Source organism: Arachis stenosperma, chromosome 6, assembly GCF_014773155.1.
Source record: "Arachis stenosperma cultivar V10309 chromosome 6, arast.V10309.gnm1.PFL2, whole genome shotgun sequence".
Lineage (NCBI taxonomy): Eukaryota > Viridiplantae > Streptophyta > Magnoliopsida > Fabales > Fabaceae > Arachis > Arachis stenosperma.
The window spans coordinates 59,598,676-59,619,455 of record NC_080382.1 but is presented as its reverse complement, the minus strand read 5'-3'; the positions used below and the strand labels follow the sequence as shown (position 1 = coordinate 59,619,455).

The window sequence follows — 20,780 nt, the reverse complement described above, 5'->3', positions numbered from 1 at the left end:
CCACCAAGGCTCGAAGAGGGAGACACAAGGAAACCAAGAAAAAAATGTAGCGTGTTTGCCTCCTCCGTGATTCGAACTTGGGACGTGAAGGAAGGAACATTGCCCTGCCCTTGGCGCGGGCAGGGCAGCATTTGGATGGCACAAATGTGGCGCACCAAGAAGCATCGCGCGCACCAAGCTCGCACATTGCCGCACCAAATCCACGCACCAAGCTTCAATTTTCTGCCCTGCCCTCTACAAGGGCAGGGCAGCCTCCTGGGAGCAACATGGGCCAAAATTCAACCAAATTTTCATTTAAATTCAATTTCTCTCCAAATTGAATCAAGGCCAACCAAACCCATTTCTCCTCAAATCCAAAGCAAGCAAAGCCCAAATCATCACTCAAAGGCACATGGATCAAGTAATTTAGGATTTTCATTTTTGTAATTTGTTTTAATTTCATTTTCATTTTATTTTGTAAAGCCTATATAAGGCATCATGTCCATCTTTGAAGGGGGGCGACTCCAGGAGGAATAGATAGCTCTCTCCTTTAGTTTTCTTATCTGTTTTGAATCTTGAGTGAGATTGGAGGAATTCTGTTTCATTCTCATCTTAAGATCTCTTGTTTACTTTTTCTGCATAATTGAAATTCACATACTGCTTCATCTTCTTTTTTTTAATTCTGCAATTCATTTCTCTTCTTTCCTTCTGCAATTGTTCTTGGTTGGATCAAGGAAGGAATTGAGATCTAGACTTGTTCTCTAGTCTCTTTGATTTCCTGAGATCCTCACTTGTCTTTTTAGATTTGAATTGAGCTTTCTTGCTGATTTACTTTTCTGCTGTTATTTCATCTGCATTTTTACCTTTCTGTTCCTATTGTTTCCAATTTAATTTTAAGCAATTTAATCTCCCTGCAATTGTTCTACGCTTTGCTTTACTGCTCTCTTTAATTTCCAGCACCCAACCCCCCTTTACTTTTCATGCAATTTACTTTTCTTGCAATTTAAGATTAAGCTATTTTACTTTCTTGTTCTTTAAGTTACTTGCAATTTTACTTTCTGCACTTTAATTTTCCTTGCTATTTACTTTCTGTTAGCTACACTTCATCCAAATTCACTTCAATGTTAGCTTGACTAAACTAATCACCCACTAAAATTGCTTGATCCATCAATCCCTGTGGGATCGACCTCACTCTAAGTGAGTTATTACTACTTGATGCGACCCGGTGCACTTGCCGGTTGGATATGTGTGTTGGAAATTCGTTTTTCCACAAAAACACCATCACTCTACGTGATCTTGGAGCAAGTATCAATCTAATACCTGTATCCACTATCAAAAAGCTTGGTTTGACTGAAGAAGTCAAACCAACCCGGATATGTCTCCAACTTGCTGATGGCTCCATTAAATACCCATCAGGGGTGATTGAAGACATGATTGTCAAGGTTGGGCCATTTGTCTTTCCCACTGACTTTGTGGTGCTGGAAATGGAAGAGCACAAGACTGCAACTCTCATTCTAGGAAGACCTTTCCTAGCAACTGGACAAACCCTCATTGACATCCAAAAAGGGGAATTAACCCTGAGAGTCAATGAGGACGAGTTTAAGTTGAATGTTGTCAAAGCTATGCAGCATCCAGACACCTCAAACGACTGCATGAGCATTGATATTATTGACTATCTGGTGGAAGAGGTCAATATGACTTAGAGTCTCGAATTAGAGCTAAAGGATATCTTTAAGGATGTTCAGCCTGATCTGGAAGAACCAGAGAGAATAATAGAACCTCTGAAAATTCCTCAGGAAGAGGAAAAACCTCCTAAACTCGAGCTCAAACCATTACCATCATCCCTGAAATATGCATTTCTGGGAGAAGGTGACACTTTTCCTGTAATCATAAGCTCTACCTTAGAGCCACAGGAAGAGGAAGCACTAATTCAAGTGCTGAGGACACACAAGACAGCTCTTGGGTGGTCCATCAGTGATCTTAAGGGCATTAGCCCAGCCAGATGCATGCACAAGATCCTATTGGAGGATGACGCTAAGCCAGTGGTTCAACCATAGAGGCGGCAGAATCCAGCCATGAAGGAGGTGGTGCAGAAGGAGGTCACTAAATTACTAGAGGCTGGGATTATTTATCCTATTTCTGATAGCCCCTGGGTAAGCCCTGTCTAAGTCATCCCTAAGAAGGGTGGCATGACAGTGGTTCATAATGAAAAGAATGAACTGGTTCCTACAAGAACAGTTACAGGGTGGCATATGTGTATTGATTATAGAAGGCTCAATACAGCTACCAGAAAGGATAATTTTCCTTTACCATTCATAGACCAAATGCTAGAAAGACTGGCAGGTCATGATTACTACTGCTTTTTGGATGGATATTCAGGTTATAACCAAATTACAGTAGATCCCCAAGATCAAGAGAAAACAACATTCACATGTCCATCCGGAGCATTTGTATACAAAAGGATTCCATTTGGCCTGTGCAATGCACCTGCAACCTTTCAAAGGTGCATGCTCTCTATTTTCTCTGATATGGTGCAAAAATTTCTGGAAGTCTTCATGGATGACTTTTCAGTATTTGGAGACTCATTCAGCTCCTGTCTTGACCATCTAGCACTTGTTCTAAAGAGGTGCCAAGAGACTAACCTGGTTTTAAACTGGAAGAAATGTCACTTTATGGTGATTGAAGGAATTGTCCTTGGGCACAAAATTTCGAACAAGGGAATAGAGGTGGATCAAGCTAAGGTAGAGGTAATTGAAAAATTACCACCACCTGCCAATGTTAAGGCAATCAGAAGCTTTCTGGGGCATGCAGGATTCTATAGGAGGTTTATTAAAGATTTTTTGAAAATCAAAAAACCTCTGAGCAATCTACTGGCTGCTGATACACCATTTTTCTTTGACAAAGAGTGTTTGCAGGCCTTTGAGACTCTGAAAGCTAAGTTGGTCACAGCACCAATCATTTCTATACCAAACTGGGTATTACCATTCGAACTAATGTGTGATGCCAGTGACCATGCCATTAGTGCAGTATTAGAACAAAGGCATGATAATCTTCTGTACGTCATTTATTATGGCAGCCGTATTCTAAATGATGCGCAGAAGAACTACACAACCACAGAAAAGGAATTACTTGCAGTAGTTTATGCCATTGACAAATTCAGATCTTATTTAGTAGGATCAAAAGTAATTGTGTACACTGACCATTCTCCTCTTAGATATCTACTCACAAAGCAGGATTCAAAACCCAAGCTCATAAGATGGGTGTTGCTTCTGCAAGAGTTTGATATAGAAATAAGAGACAAAAAAAGGGACAAAAAATCAAGTAGCTGATCACCTATCCAGGATAGAACCACTAGCAGGAGCGTCCTTCCCTCCTACTAAGATCTCTGAAACCTTTCCAGATGAGTAATTGTTTGCTATTCAGGAGGCTTCGTGGTTTGCAGACATTGCAGACTAGATTAAAAGCTCAGTAATAGTCCAGCTAAACACAGTAAAGAAGCGCTTGCTGGGAGGTAACCCAGTCATGAGTTTATTTTATTTGTAATTTTAATTCTAAATTAGATAATACATTCCAGTGAATGATACAGAGAAATAAAGGTTCAGGACATAAAGCAGAAGAATCACAGAGAAAAGGACATCACTAGCACAAAAACGCCAGTAAGTAAGGTTTCTGGCATTTAACGCCAGAAAGAAGCAGCAAATGGGCGTTAAACGCCTAAAACAAGCAACTATTGGGCATTAAACGCCAAAAACAAGCAAGGACTGGTCGTTAAATGCCCAAAGGAAGCATCTCCTGGGCGTTTAATGCCAGGATTATGGGAAGGAGGCTGCAAGCTGGCGTTTAACGCCAGAAACAAGCAGCAGTCTGGAGTTAAACGCCAGGATTGCACTAAAAGGGCGTTCTACACGCCTAAATGGTGCAGGGATGAGAAATCCATGACACGTCAGGATCTGTGGACCCCACAGGATCCCCACCTACCTCACCATTCAAATTCAAACCATTAACCTCCCGAACCCACCCATTCACACACCTCCATCTCCTCCACTTCTCCTTCTACTCCATTCTTTCTTCTTTTGCTAGAGGATGAGCAAACCTTTTAAGTTTGGTATGGAAAAAGTGTTGCTTTTTATTTTTCCATAACCATTATGGCACCTAAGGCCGGAGAAACCTCTAGAAAGAGGAAAGGGAAGGCAGTTGCTTCCATATCTGAGTTATGAGAGATGGAGAGGTTTATCTCAAGGGTCCATAGTTCAGTGGTAGAGCATTTGATTGTAGATTAAAGCGCCTTAAGAGAAGAGCAACAAAGGAAAGGAAGAGACATAGAGGAGCACCATTAGATCTTCAAGAGGAAGAACAAGTCGCCATCACTAAGGTGGACTCATTCCTTAACTTCCTTGTTCTTATTTTTCTGTTTTTTTTTTATTTTCATACTTCATGTTTGTCTATGTTTTGTGCTTTTACTACATGATCATTATTGTCTAGTGTCTACGTCTTAAAGCTATGAATAACTCTATGAATCATTCACCTCTCTTAAATGAAAAATGTTCTAAAAACAAAAGAATAAGAAGTACATGAGTTTCGAATTCATCCTTGAAATTAGTTTAATTATATTGATGTGGTGACAATACTTTTTGTTTTCTGAATGAATGCTTGAACAATGCATATTTTTGACATTGAATTTTATGAATGTTAAAATTGTTAGCTCTTGAAAGAATGATGAACAATAGAAATGTTATTGATAATCTAAAAAATCATAAAATTGATTCATGAAGCAAGAAAAAAGCAGTGAATAACAAAATCTTGCGAAAAAAAATGGCGAAAAAAATATAAAAGAAAAAGAAAAAGCAAGCAGAAAAAGCCAATAGCCCTTAAAACCAAAAGGCAAAGGTAAAAAGGATCCAAGGCTTTGAGCATCAATGGGTAGGAGGGCCCAAGGAAATAAATTCAGGCCTAAGCAAAGCTAAGTCACAATCTGAAAAGGTTCACCCATTTATGTGTCTGTGGCATTTATGTATCCGGTGGTAATACTGGAAAACAAAGTGCTTAGGGCCACGACCAAGACTCATAAATTAGCTGTGTTCAAGAATCAACATACTAAACTAGGAGAATCAACAACAATATCTGAATTCTGAGTTCCTAGAGATGCCAATCATTCTAAACTTCAAAGGATAAAGTGAGATGCCAAAACTGTTCAGAAGCAAAAAGCTACTAGTCCCGCTCATCTAATTATAATTAATATTTTGGAATTTATAGTATATTCTCTTATTTTTATCCTATTTAATTTTCAGTTGCTTAGGGACAAGCAACAATTTAAGTTTGGTTTGTGATGAGCGGATAATTTATACGCTTTTTGGCATTGTTTTTAGGTAGTTTTTAGTAGGTTCTAGCTACTTTTTGGTATATTTTTATTAGTTTTTAGGAAAAATTCATATTTCTTGAATTTACTATGAGTTTGTGTGTTTTTCTGTGATTTCAGGTATTTTCTGGCTGAAAATGAGGGAGCTGAGCAAAAATCTGATTCAGGCTGAAAAAGGACTGGTGATGCTGTTGGATTCTGATCTCCCTGCACTAGGAAAGGATTTTTTGGAGCTACATGAGTCCAATTTACGCGCTCTCAATTGGGTTGGAAAGTAGACATCCAGGGCTTTCTAGAAATATATAATAGTCCATACTTTGCTCAAAGATAAACAATGTAAACTGGCGTTTAACGCCAGTTCCATGTTCCATTCTAGCGTTAAACGCCAGAAACAGGTTGCAAACTGGAGTTAAACGCCCAAAACAGGTTACAACCTGATGTTTAACTCCAGAAACAGCCCAGGCACGTGAAAAGCTCAAGTATCAGCCCCAGCACACACCATGTGGGCCCCAGAAGTGAATTTCTGCACTATCTATCTTAGTTTACTCATTTTCTGTAAACCTAGGTTACTAGTTTAGTATTTAAGCAACTTTTAGAGGTTTATTCTATACCTCATGACATTTTTTTTAGATCTGAACTTTGTACTCTTTGACGGCATGAGCCTCTAAATCCCATTGTTAGGCGTGAGGAGCTCTGCTGTGTCTCGATGAATTAATGCAATTATTTCTGTTTTCTATTCAAACACGCTTGTTTCTATCTAAGATATTCATTCGCACTTCAATATGAAGAAGGTGATGATCCGTGACACTCATCACCATTCTCAACCTATGAACGCATGCCTGACAACCACCTCCGTTCTACCTTCGATTAAATGAGTATCTCTTGGATTCCTTAATCAGAATCTTCGTGGTATATGCTAGAATCCATTGGCAGCATTCTTGAGAATCCGGAAAGTCTAAACCTTGTCTATGGTATTCCGAGTAGGATTCAAGGATTGAATGACAGTGACGAGCTTCAAATTCACAAAGGTTGGGTGTAGTGACAGACGCAAAAGGATCAATGGATCCTATTCCAGCATGAGTGAGAACCGACAGATGATTAGTCGTGCGGTGACAGCACACGTGGACCATTTTCACTGAGAGGACGGATGGTAGCCATTAACAACGGTGATCCACCAACATAGAGCTTGCCATAGAAGGAACCTTGCGTGCATGAAGAAGATGATAGTAGAAAAGCAGATATTCGAAGACAAAGCATCTCCAAAACTCCAACACATTCTCCATTACTACGTAACAAATACTCATTTCATGCTCTTTCACTTTTTACAATTAAAACTAAAGAACCCTATTGGTATCCTGACTAAGAATAATAAGATAACCATAGCTTGCTTCAAGCCAGAAATCTCTCTGGGATCGACCTTTACTCACGTAAGGTATTACTTGGACGACCCAGTGCACTTCCTGGTTAGTTGTGCGGAATTACATAGTGTAAGTGTAATTTTCGTGCACCAGCAACCAAGTCTTAAATCTAAAGAAGTGAAGGCAACTAACAAGAGCACCAATCCTACCCCTGATCCAGCAAGCAAGCTCAATCAAGCCATTTACAAAAGGAAGCTTGCTGAGAAGAGACCAAAAAAGGGAACACTAGCTGGTTTATTTCTCCCCTTGAGGTCATTCCTCTTAACAAACTGGAAGAAGAGGAAGAAAGTGAAGAACAACATGTCAAGTTAATGACACTAAAATAGCGCTTGTTGGGAGGCAACCCAACCTTAGGTAACATGTCATTTATCTGCTTGGTTTATTTTCTTTCTTTGCTTTGTTTAAATTTCAATAAATTGGCATATGATTACATACTAAGTTTGGTGTTGCCCTGCAACAATCTCTTTTCAATCTCTATGGATGATTGCATCAAATCTGAATTGAAAGTGTCACACTAAGATTCTATGTTTGGTGTGCCACTTATTTCCCATGCAATCTATTTAGCAACACCACTTGTCTGCATAATCATAATGCCTTGCAGCGTTATCTTTTTTTTAGTTATACAATTTTAGTTTTCTCTTTGTTTTAGTCATTTCCTTGTTTTTAATTCTTTCTGTTATTAATTGTTTTTGTTAATACATCACCAAGAAATACTTATTCATGACAGATTCTTGGCTTGGTGATTGTATTTAACATATAACAGTTTCATTTAGTCTTAGTTCAAATAAAATGGACATGTGATTGCATTCTAAGTTTGGTGTTGCTATGCAACAAAATTTGCTTCCAATCTTTACTGGATACTTGCAACTGAAAGTGTGACACTAAGTTTGGTGTGCCACTCATTCTTTATGCAATGTATTGATGCACGAAAACTTGTCTCACAACAAATTTCTCTTCGGCAATTATACCGAATTATCGTAAAGTAAAAACTCACAATAGAGTGAGGTCGAATCCTACAGCGATTGATTGGTCAAGCAACTTTAGTTGGAAGAGTATGCTAGTTGAGCTAAACAGAATGTAGTATGAGAATTGCAGAAAATTAAATGGCGGGAAAGTAAATAGCAGAAATTAAAGTACAGATTCTTAGATGGGGATTTTGGGGAATGAGCATGGAAATAAATGATAGAAAGTAAAGAGAATGGGTAAGATCAGAAATGGGAAATTCATTGGGCTCAGGAGATGTTGTATTCTCTGGATCAAATTCATTTTCATCTCTTCCTCGATCAAAGCATCTATTGATCTCATTGGCAACCCAATCTCTCTAAGCTTGAACAATTGCCCAATTCCTTGATTTAATTGCTCATGGGAAGAGATGAAGTTTGGTCACTGATTATACCACATGTATTTCCAAATCAAAATGTTGGGAGGATTACATGTCACTATATCCGCCCAGACCCCAATTTGGTCCAACATGAGAAAGCATTTCTAGTATGATCTCCTCATCCCTTTTCCAAGGCTCAGAGGAGATCCAATTATGTAGAGTTTCTTTTCCAAGTCAACCAACCAATTGAATTGAGATCGAAAGCTTTCTAGTAAATCAAAAGAGAAGAAAGAAGAAGAAGAATGAAAACTATAATTGATCCATCAAATTACAACAGAGCTCCCTAACCCAATGAAAGGGGTTTAGTTGTTTATAGCTCTGGAAATTGAAAATGACAGAAAAGAATACATGCTTAGCGAAAAGTGCAGAAAAGTAAATATACAGAGGGTAGTTTTCCAAAGTGCCAAGCTTCTCTATAGTTCAAACTACTCCTATATATACTACTCTTCTTGATCTTCTAGTGAGTTCTCCAAGCCTTGGATGTGGGCCTTAGATCTTGAGTTGAAGCAGTTACAATCTTCAGTGGGCTCAACTTGCAGAAAAGTGTGAGTTAGGCATGGGCGTTAGTGATGTTAACGTTAAGTGAGATTGTGGGTTCGAGAACGTTAGTGGCAATCACCTTTTTCGCTAACGTTCCAACCCTATATAGCCCACGTTATCTCCAATGTTAGTGGCACTAATGTGACCACTAACATTGCCTTATGAACCTTCACAAGCGTTATTGGGACTCACCTTTCCCAATAACGTTGCCTTGTGCCCTTTGTCCCTACGTTAGAGTTCACGTTAGTGTAACTAACGTGGCTCTTAACGTGGGTATGCCCCATCTTTGAGAGCGTTATTGACACTTACCTTTGTCACTAACGCTCCAAATGCCCCTGCTCTCTGACGTGCGGAAAACGATCCGACACAAAACTCACCGGCAAGTGCACCGGGTCGCATCAAGTAATAATAACTCACGGGAGTGAGGTCGATCCCACAGGGATTGATGGATCAAGCAATTTTAGTGGGTGATTAGTTTAGTCAAGCTAACATTGGTGAATTGTGTGAAGAGTGACCGACAGAAAGTAAATTGCAAGAATTAAAGGTGCAGAAGTTAAATGGGACAGAAACTTAAATGGAGAGAAGCTTAAATGACAAGAAATGTAAATTGCAGTGAATGTAAAGGGGAGTGGGTGCTGAAAATTAAAGAAAGCAGTAAATTAGAAATCAGATCAATTGCAGAAAATTAAACTTGCAGAAAAAAATAAATTAGAGGCAGTGCAACAGAAAGTAAAAATTACAGAGAAGGAAATTGTAGCAGAGAAGTAAATCAGCAAGAAAACTCAATTCAATAATGAAATCTAAAGAGACAAGTGAGGATCTCAGGGAATTAATGAGACTAGAAAACAAGTCTAGATCTCAATTCCTTCCTTGATCCAACAGAGAAACAATTTGAAGAAGAAATAGAGATGGAAGCAGTAAAGAGAGCCTTAATTCAAATCACAATTCCCTGAATTATGCAGCAAAATAAAAACAGAGAGATCTCAGATAGAAACTGAAACAGAATTTCTCCAATTTCAATCCAAGATTTAAAACAGGAAGGAAAACTAAGAGAGAGCTCTCTACTACTACTCCTAATGCTCCCTAGTGGAGCCAGCCTCTCACAAATATGAAAATGATGCCTTATATAGGCTTTACAAAATGGAAATGAAAGTGAAATTAAAAACAAATTACAATTAAATGAAATTCCTATTTTATCTATTTCTTGTGCCTTTGAGTGATGATCATGGGCCCTTGCTCTTGATGGAATTGGGTTGATAGAGGCCTTGGTTGATTGCTCTTGGAGTTTGAGGAGGAACCGAAGTGAACCGGGTTGGAGTTTTGCAAAAGTTGGAATAAAAGTTTGAGCAGAAGTTAGGGGTCTAACTTTTGCTCCAACTTTTCACATCAGCCACCCTCTTTTGCTGATACCAACGTTGGTGCAAAAGTTAGGGGTCTAACTTTTGCTCCAACGTTGGCCCTTCCTAGTGCACCTTATGGCGCCAACGTTAGCCCAAAAGTTAGGGGGCTAACGTTGGCGCAAACTTTTGCCCCTCCCCTTGATAACTTCATGTGCTAACGTTAGCCCAAAAGTTAGGGGGCTAACGTTGGCGCAAGCTTTTGGGTGGCCAGGGAGTTTTTCTCATGCCAACGTTAGCCCAAAAGTTAGGGGGCTAACGTTGGCGCAAACGTGAGTAGCCCAGGGGGTGATTTTCAAATTCTAACGTTAGCCCAAAAGTTAGGGGTCTAACTTTGAGGCTAACTTTTCACCCAAAATTTTGTGCAAAAGTTTGAGGGCTAACTTCAAGTCCAACTTTTTGCTTCCTGGTTCAATTTCACTTATTTCATTGTCCTCTCTTTGCTCCTAGCCATTCCTTCTTGCTTCAACCTTTCTTCAAGCTTTCTTCACCTATCATTAATCAACCAAACACATCAAAGCTATGCTCAAAATCATGAGATATTCAATCTATCATAATATGCAACAATTATAGCATAAAACCTCATGAATTTGCATTAATTTATCTATGGTTGATTCAATCAAAGGAAGCATGAAAATCTGCCCAAATTGGCTTTCTTAGACCTCAAGAAAGTGCATAATTCAATTGAAAACAAAAGAAAAAGACTAGTGAAACTAGGCTAAGATGACTTGTCATCACACTCCATGTTAGAGCTCACGTTAACTAAGTTAACGTGGTAGTGAATGCCATCTCCAATGTTAGTGACAAAGGTGAGTGTCACTAACGTTGGCTCATCAATCTTAGCTCCACGTTAACTTTCACGTTAGTGGTCTTAACGTGACCACTAACTTGGGCAATGCTAGTTTGATCCAACGTTAGTGACAAAGGTGAGTGTCACTAACGTTGGCATTGTTCCTCTCTTCCACGTTAGAGTTCACGTTAACTAAGTTAACGTGACTCTTAACATGGCTCATTGCCACATTTTGGAGCATTAGTGGTGTTCACATTTACCACTAACGCTGGAGCTTTCTTTCTCTCCACGTTAACTACCACGTTAACCTAGTTAACGTGGGAATTAACATGGGTTTATGATGGCTTCGCAGGCGTTATTGGTGATCACTTTTCTTATTAACGTTGCAAGCTCATTCCCATTCCACGTTAGTGGTCGCGTTAACTAGGTTAACATGGCTACTAACGTGGTTCTTCCTTGCTTCCTTTGTCCTGAAATCAAGCAAATAAAGTGCATCAAAGCTCTAGCCAAAGTCATGAGATTATGCATCATCAATTTGTCATTCAATCCTTGCAAAATCCTCATGAAATCATGTAAAATTCACAATAGTTGCTTGAATCACGGTGTGAGTGTATTTTCATCCAAAACTTGCCTTATTCTCTAAGAAAATGCATGAAACTACCCTAAAACAGTAAAGAAAAGGTCAGTAAAACTAGCCTAGATGCCCTGGCATCACAACACCAAACATAAAGCTTGCTTGTCCCTAAGCAAGTACTGAAACATAGGAAGAATGGATGAAAGAACAAGAAGATAATTTAGAAGTAAAATTCCTGGTTCATGGGGTTTCATGCATAGCAACTTAGGTTCTTTCCTTTACTAGGTTTTAGGCTTTTATCAAGTCCTTGGTCACTCTCTTGATTGCATCCTTTGAGACTTCTTAATTGTTGATCCTTCCCCCCCTTTTTTTTTCAGATTTATTGCATTCATCTTTTGGCTAAGTGCTCTGTAAGAGGGCGACTCTTTATGGTAAGCTTTCAGCTAACACTCCCGAACCAGTTGGTTCAAGGTGCTAGGTGTTAAGACACCCCTAAAGACTTACTCCCTCAAGTCTCTTTCCCTCATACATACACACCACAGGCACATGGTTTGTTATTTTTATTTCTTGAGACCTTGGTGTCCAGCACCTCTTTGGGTTACTAAGTGTTCTGTAGCAAAGGTCACTCTTGATAGTGGACTTTTAGCTGATAATCCCGGATTAGTTAATCAAAGTTACCAAGTGATGAGGCACCCCTAAGAGCTTATTCATCCAAGCATATCCCTTGCATATGAACACCACAGACACATGCCTCAATCTTAAAACCCTTGGTGCCTAGCATTGTTTCTTATTGTGTTTCTTTCCTTTTCACTTTTATTGCTCTTTCTCTTTTCTTATTGGGATCTTATTATTTAGTTAGTCTCATAGGATGTGTTTCAAGCATAGGATTCAGGATAGATAGTTGCCTTCTTTCCTTGTTTGGTGAACTAACTTAGCTAACTAATCACCCTACCATAAACATTCAGAACTTACTTCACAAAATAACTCCACTCTTGTTCTTATCATAACATTTTCTTTTTTTGATTAACTTAAAGGACATGCATACAAGTAAGAAAGATGAAGATGAAAACTAGGGATCTAGACTAGTGAGCATGGACCTAAGCAACACATTTTAAAGCATAATTGAAAATTCCTAAGCTACTATGGAAGCATGTTCTGTTTCATACATGATTTTCCTTATTTAAAGCTTTGAAAAAGATAGAACTAAGAAGGAACTCCACCACCTTTCACTTATTGGAATGCTCATGTTCTTCTGCTTCCTTGTCTTCTTTATGTCCACTTGTACTTCCTCTCATCCGATTCATTCTAGCTATTTTCCAATCTTCCAGTGCCTTCATTACTGACTCATGACTCTTTTCGGCCCTTTCGCGCTCCACTCGTGCTAATTCATCCTTTACATCCTCATATTTTGTTATCCCAGGATACAATACAGGTAATTGTCCGACTAAGTATCCAATCCTGGCTTGGGTATTTACATGATATCCAGTTTCACTCATGTAAACCCCTTCCGAAAATGCTCTGTATTTATCGAAAAGATCTTCCTGTTCTATTTATTTCCTATGCATCTCATGAATGTGTGCACCTTGATGTGATTGGATGTTGATTAGCTTTTGGATGGCTTCTTGTTGTTGATCTTGCTTCTCGTTCAGGTTATGGAAGGACTCACTCCATTGTCTCCCTTGTTCCAATTGCTGGTCCATCAATTGTTTTTGCCATTCCCCTTGCTGATTCATCCATCTAGAGAGTGATTCTTCTTGGCGGTCCATTATTTGCATTTGAGGCTCCTTCTGTGCCCCTTAATTTTCCATGTATTGCCTAGATAAGGTATCAATAGCCTCTTGTAATTGGTGCATGCCTAAGGTGGCTGGGGCTTGCTCCTGTGGATGTTGTCCTTCCTCAGCTTGATGGGCTGGTCTCTTTCTTACCCTTCGTTGAGGTAGGGGAGTTGCAGCAGCATGTATCCGATGATAAGTGATTGGAAGGCCAACCTTTATCCACTCGGGGTTTCCATCCTCGAATACCACCCTAGCCTTGTTGCAAAGACGGAGAATAGTACTGGGATAACACAACCTTCCTCTAGAATCGCTCTTCTCAGCAAACTTCTGAATGCCTTGGGCAATGAGTTCATGAACCTTGATTTCTCCTCCCTTCATTATGCATTGCACCATTGTTGTTCTCTTATGGTTTACCTCTGAGTTGTTTCCGGCTGGGAGGATGGATCTCCTTACAATTTCAAACCACCTTTTAGCCTCAGGAAGGAGGTCTCCTCTTTTTATGAATCTGGGTTTCCCATGGGGGTCTCTGTCCCAGTCTGCTCCTTGCACACAGATATCTTTTATAATCTGGTCGTGGTTGGGGTTGTTATCCATTTTTGAGTGATAGCTCTCTTCTGCAAAGGGTATGGTTCGCAGCTTTAGCACTCTCATGATGCTCATGGGACTAAAATCCACCATGACCCCTCTCACGAAACTTGTATAGGATTCATCTGCCTTATCATGTCTAACTGTATTTGCATAAAACTCTCTTACCAGAGTTGCGTGCACCCTTGTAATCGGGTCGGTGAGGAGCTCCCATCGACGTTTTTCCACCTTCTCTGTGATTTATGGGCACTCAATTTGTGTGACTTGAATGCCTAATTCATATATGATTTCTTTGTCAGCCATCCACCCAAATTGTAGTGCATGGTAAAAGGTTCTAAATTTATTTTCATCAAAAGGAGACTACTCTATAGGTTCCTTCCCTTTTCGTCTCTTGGAGCTTGATGATGCCATGCAAGATGGTTGATGTGTTTGTTACTCACAAGATGGCTAGGAGGGTGTGTATGAAAACCTTTGGTGAGGAACGGAGTGTATAGTGTATACTTTGAAGGTGAAGAGTTGAAATAAAGGGATGTTGTGTGAAGGGGTTTATATAGGAAGATGGTAAATGATTGAAGGGTGTGGATTGATGGTGTTGTTTGATAGTGGACGGTTGGGGCTTGAACTTGGATGAGCACAAGGATCACCTCTTTTATGAGATTCTTGGTTCGGTCTCCAAGGCTATCCACTTTCCAATGTTGCATGGCTACACTTTCCAAGATACTCCCCTTGGAGACAAGTGTATAAGTTCCTTGGCATAGTGGCCGAATCTCCCTTCCTTGATTATCCTATCAAGCACCATCAATACTCTTTTTAATTTCCTATACAAGATAAAATGAATGCAAACGATTAATTGAAATTGTTGGTGGGAAAGATTAAGGTGTGAAATAGCTACTAAAAAAAATCTTTTTCTTTTATTTTTGAAATATCTAAACAACTAAATGCTTTTCATGGATATAAATCAATCGACCATTCAAGATCCCATGCATGCAACGTAGGTAACACCAAACTTGTTTGTGATTATATGGTGCAACAAGATTTGAAAGGGATCTTATACTATTGAGTGCGTTCAAGCCCTCTTGATGTGCCTTGAACACCAAACTTATCATGTACTATATGTTGCATGTAGGGATGCTCATATTGTTTGTCGAAGTTGATTTAGAATCCATGAACTTTGCTTTATTACTACTATTAGAGATTAAAGAGAGAGGGTGTAGAACATGGGTTGCCTCCCATGAAGCGCTTTTTTAGCGTCATTAGCTTGACATTTGGTCCTTGTCAAGGTGGTTGGTAGTGCTTAAAATCTTCCCCCCTTGCAGTGAACATGTTTCCATTGGCTTTGTTGAGAAGTTTCACATGTTCCAGAGATAAGATTTTGTTGATGGTGTATATTAGAGGCAGTTGAGATGGAATAGTTGGGAGGTGAGGTGGTATAAATGGAAAGTATGTAGAGACCACTTCATCTCTTAGAGAGAAATCTTCTGTAGGGATTTTTTTATTTTTCCATCCCCTTGGGACCTTTTTCTTATGTCCCTTGATGTCAATTTGTTCCTTGTGGTTTCCTCTTTGAGAATGGTTTTGTTGCCTATCTCATATGACTCTGGTGGGTCTGGTTCCTTTTGGATTGCACTTGATTGATGTTCTTTCTGATCACATTGGTTGTTAGCCACAGGAGTTCTTAAGGGTAGTGCTTGAGCTCCCTTGTTTGACTCTTCCTTTAGCTCTTTGTTAACATGATCTGCTTCTTGTGAGAGTTTGAAAACATTGAAGGTGAGCTGCTCATCATGTATTCTCAATACTAGCTCTCCTCGCTCCACATCTATAAGTGCTCTGGCTGTGGCTAAGAATGGCCTTCCCAGAATGATGGGGTGAATAGGATTCTCATCCATTTCCAAGATGACAAAGTCTGTGGGGAGGAAGTAGTTCCCAACCTTCATTAACACATTCTCAACCACTCTGGTGGACGAAATTGTGATCACATGCTCTTTGTACTTGTATGAAATTTAATAATTGGTTCTATTTGAATTCACAACTCCGTTCAACTAACCAGCAAGTGTACTGGGTCGTCCAAGTAATAAACCTTACGCGAGTAAGGGTCGATCCCACAGAGATTGTTGGTATGAAGCAAGCTATGGTCACCTTGCAAATCTCAGTTAGGCAGATTAAATAGTTTTGGTTTTCGAAAATTAATAATAAAAAGAAAATAAAAAGGGATAGAAATACTTATGTAAATCAAGAGTGGGAATTTCAGATAGGTGTATGGAGATGCTGTGTTCCTCTTGAAACTCTACTTCACTACTCGCTCTTCCAATTCTTCTTACTCCTTTCCATGGCAAGCTGTATGTAGGGCATCACTATCATCAATGGCTACTTTCAATCCTCTCGGGAAAATGGTCCTATGCGCTGTCACTGCACGGCTAATCGTCTGGAGGCATCACCCTTGGTTGATAGTTACATCCCATCCTCTCAGTGAAAATGGTCCAAATGCTCTGTCACAGCACGGCTAATCATCTGTCGGTTCTCAATCAGGTTGGAATAGAATCCATTGATTCTTTTGCGTCTGTCACTAACGCCCAGCCTTCAGGAGTTTGAAGCTCGTCACAGTCATTCAATACCGGAATCCTACTCGGAATACCACAGACATGGTTAGACTTTCCGGATTCCCAGGATCCTACTCGGAATACCACAGACAAGGTTTAGACTTTCTGGATCCTCATGAATGCCGCCATCTATCTAGCTTATACCACGCAGATTCTGTTGGGGAATCTAAGAGATATGCGCCCGGCCTAGAGTAGAACGGAAGTGGTTGTCAGTCACGCGCGTTCATAGGTGAGAATGATGATGAGTGTCACGGATCATCACATTCATCAAAGTTAAGTGCAACGTATATCTTGGAATAAGAATAAAAGAGAATTGAATAGAAAGTAATAGTAATTGTATTGAAACTTGAGGTACAGCAGAGCTCCACACCCTTAATATATGGTGTGCAGAAACTCCACTGTTGAAAATACATAAGTGAAAGGTTCAGGCATGGCCGAATGGCCATCCCCCATGGTCTAAGGACTAGGCGTCCAGAGATGTCAAATACATTAGTTAAATGTTCTATTTATAATAAACTAGCTCCTAGGGTTTACATGAGTAAGTAATTGATGCATAAATCCACTTCCGGGACCCACTTGGTGTATGTTTGGGCTGAGCTTGATCTATCCACGAGCTGAGGCTTCTCTTGGAGTTGAACTCCAAGTTATGACGTGTTTTGGGCGTTCAACTCCGGATCATGACGTTTTTCTGGCGTTTAACTCCAGACAGCAGCATGTACTTGGCGTTCAACGCCAAGTTACGTCATCAATTTCCGAATAAAGTATGGACTATTATATATTGCTGGAAAGCCCTGGATGTCTACTTTCCGACGCCGTTGAGAGCGGGCCATTTGGAGTTCTGTAGCTCCAGAAAATCCATTTCGAGTGCAGGGAGGTCAGATTCCAACAGCATCAGCAGTCCTTTTGTCAGCCTTTTTCAGAGTTTTGCTCAAGTCCCTCAATTTCAGCCAGAAATTACCTGAAATCACAGAAAAACACACAAACTCATAGTAAAATCCAGAAATTTGAATTTAACATAAAAACTAATGAAAACATCCCTAAAAGTAGCTTGAACTTACTAAAAACTACCTAAAAATAATGCCAAAAAGCATATAAATTATCCGCTCATCACACTCCTATTGCCTGTTTTTGAGTTTTGTCAGCTAATTTGATGATTACATCTATGGGTGTTAGCTCGTTGATTTGAAGCTTTTTCATGAGAGATAGAGGCATTAGGTTGATACTTGCTCCCAAGTCACAGAGTCCCTTATCAATCATTGTTTCTCCTATAGCACAGGGAATGTGGAAACTTCCTGGATCCTTCTTCTTTGTGGGTGGCTCTGTTTAAATGAGAGCACTGCAATCCCTGTTCATCTTTATTGTTTGTCCACCCTTCAATGAAGTCTTTTTGGCTAGTAGCTCCTTTATATACTTGATGTAGGAGGGCATTTGCTGGAGGGCCTTAATGAATGGTATATTTACATTAAGAGATGCAAACATGTCGAGGAACCTTGAATACATTCTCCTTGCTACACCACCCTTAAGCCTTTGGGGAAACGGTGCATATGGGTTCAGTATCTCCCTTTTCTTTAGCTCTTCCTTGAGTGTGAGTTGGGGTGCATGGTTTCTTTCTTCATTGTTTCCCTTTGGACTGTCTTGGAGGTGTTCTACTTCCTCCATACTCCTCTCATCATTTGTGGTGATCATCTTACATTCTTCCCACTTTACTTTCTTTGTTTCTCCTCTTGGATTCTTCTCTATGTCACTGGGAAATCTATCAGTGGCTTTGGGAATTTGTTGAGATAGATACCCTACTTGGAACTCCAGTCTCTTGATGTTTTCTCCTTGGTTTTTGATATTGGCTCGCACTTCTTCCTTAAACACCTTATTGTCTTGGACTTCTCTACATATATCTTCAAGTAGAGTCTCAATCTTTGAAAGTCTATCCTCGGTTAGTAATGGTGGATTGAGATTAGGTGGTTGAGAAGGATGGTTAGGTGGGTGTTGATAGGATCTCTGTGAGGTATGTTGGTGAGTTGCATTGTTGTTGGAATTGAGGTTGTGGCATCTCTGGTCTTGGCCTTGGTCTTGTTGATTCCCCCATCCAAAGTTAGGGTGATTTCTCCATTCAGAGTTATAAGTTTTGGAGTATGGATCATGGATTTGTCTAAGTGAGTTTCCAACATAGTTGGTTTGTTCCCAGTCACCTTTTTCTCCTATATTCACTCCTTCTTGAGCTGGTGATGAAGTGATGACTGCTGCAACTTGGTTTTCCTCCACCTTCTTGGTAAGATCTGCTAGCTGCTTGGTGATCATCTTATTTTGAGCTGGCAATGCATCCATGTGGTTCAGCTCCATTACTCCTCGAGTGTTACTTCTTTCAGAGGCATAGAAGTAGTCATTCTCAGCGACTGTTTCAATGACATCTATGGCTTCTTCAATGGTTTTCTTCTTGTTTAGAGAGCCCCTGATGAATGGTCTACAGCCTTCTTTGACTCATAAGAAAGACCTTCATAGAAAATGTGAAGTTGAACCCATTCATTGAACATATCTGGTGGACATTTTCCCGTTAAGTCCTTGAACCTCTCTCATGCCTCATAGAGAGTTTCACCATCTTGTTGCCTAAAAGTTTGCACCTCAGCTCTCAGCCTGTTGTTTCTTTGAGGAGGGTAGAACCTTGCCAAAAATTTGTTCACCACATCTTCCCAATTTGTTAAGCTTTCCTTTGGGAAGGATTCAAGCCACTTGGATGCTTTGTCCCTGAGTGAAAAATGGAACAAAAGCAGCCTATAGACATCCGGGTGAACTCCATTAGACTTCACAATTCACAAATTCTCAGGAAGGTGGTTAGATGTTGATTGGGGTCTTCTTCAGCATTTCCTCCAAATGAGCAGTTGTTCTGAACAAGGGTGATGAGGTGGGGTTTTAATTCAAAGTTGTTGGCATGTATGGTTGGCTTTTGGATTCTACTTCCACAGTTTCCTGGGTTTGGATTAACGTAAGAACCTAGAACTCTCCTCTCTTGCCCAGCATGATTTACAGGGCCTTCTCTGGCATGGTTATGAGCTTCTCCTTCTTGATTGTTTTCCAAGTTCTCCTCCATGTTGGTTTCAAAATACTCTTCATCTTTCTCAGCACCAACAACTCATTTCCCTCTTGCTTCCATCCTTAGTCTCCGGAGGGTCCTTTCAGTTTCTAAATCAAAAGAAGTAAAATCTCCCCCTCTTCTCCCTATCATACAACTAAAAAAACACACAGCAAGAGATTAAATGAAAAGATTATTCTTGTTAGAGTGATTGTTAGTGTGAGTGGTGCAAATTATCAAACAGTTAGTGGGTTAGTGAGAAGAATTGTAAATAATAACAAAGAAAGAAAGAAAACAGAGAGAGTATAGGGGATGAGGAAGAAACGAAACAAACTGAAGGTAAACGACTGAATAAAGTAAACAAACAAAAGAAAAATGCTCAATTTAGTGAACTTCTAACTTAATCATTGTTGATACAAAATCAATCCCGGCAACGACGCCATAAACTTGATGCACGAAAACTTGTCTCGCAATAAATTTCCCTTCGGCAAGTATACCGAATTATCGTCAAGTAAAAACTCACAATAGAGTGAGGTCAAATCCCACAGGGATTGATTGGTCAAGCAACTTTAGTTGGAAGAGTATGCTACTTGAGCTAAACAGAATGTAGTATGAGAATTACAGAAAACTAAATGGCGGGAAAGTAAATAGCATAAAATAAAGTACAGAATCTTAGATGGGGATTTGGGGGAATGAGCATGGAAATAAATGACAGAAAGTAAAGAGAATGGGTAAGATCAGAAATGGGAAATTCATTGAGCTCAGGAGATGTTGTATTCTCCGGATCAAATTCATTTTCATCTCTTCCTCGATCAAAGCATCTATTGATCTCCTTGGCAATCTTAGTTGATTGGATTCCAATTCCTTGGCAACCCAATCTCTCTAAGCTTGAACAATTGCCCAATTCCTTGATTTAATTGCTCATGGGAAGAGATGAAGTTTGGTCACTGATTATACCACATGTATTTCCAAATCAAAGTGTTGGGAGGATTACATGTCACTATATCCACCCAAACCCCAATTTGGTCCAACATGAGAAAGCATTTCTAGCATGATCTTCTCATCCCTTTTCCAAGGCTCAGAGGAGATCCAATTATGGAGAGTTTCTTTTCCAAGACAACTAACTAATTGAATTAAGATCGAAAGCTTTCTAGTAAATCAAAAGAGAAGAAAGAAGAAGAAGAATGAAAAATATAATTGATCCATCAAATTACAACAGAGCTCCCTAACCCAATGAAAGGGGTTTAGTTGTTCATAGCTCTGGAAATAGAAAATGGCCGAAAAGAATACATGCCTAGCTAAAAGTGCAGAAAAGTAAATATAC

The 20,780-nt window shown here is 39.7% G+C and overlaps 1 non-coding gene across 1 annotated transcript; it reads left to right on the top strand.

The window, feature by feature from the left end:
- The first annotated feature begins 18,915 nt into the window (after nt 1-18,915).
- On the top strand, nt 18,916-19,022 carry LOC130937599 (small nucleolar RNA R71). The gene has a single exon (XR_009068811.1). It is a non-coding gene; the product is annotated as a small nucleolar RNA R71 (small nucleolar RNA).
- Nucleotides 19,023-20,780: the final 1,758 nt, after the last annotated feature.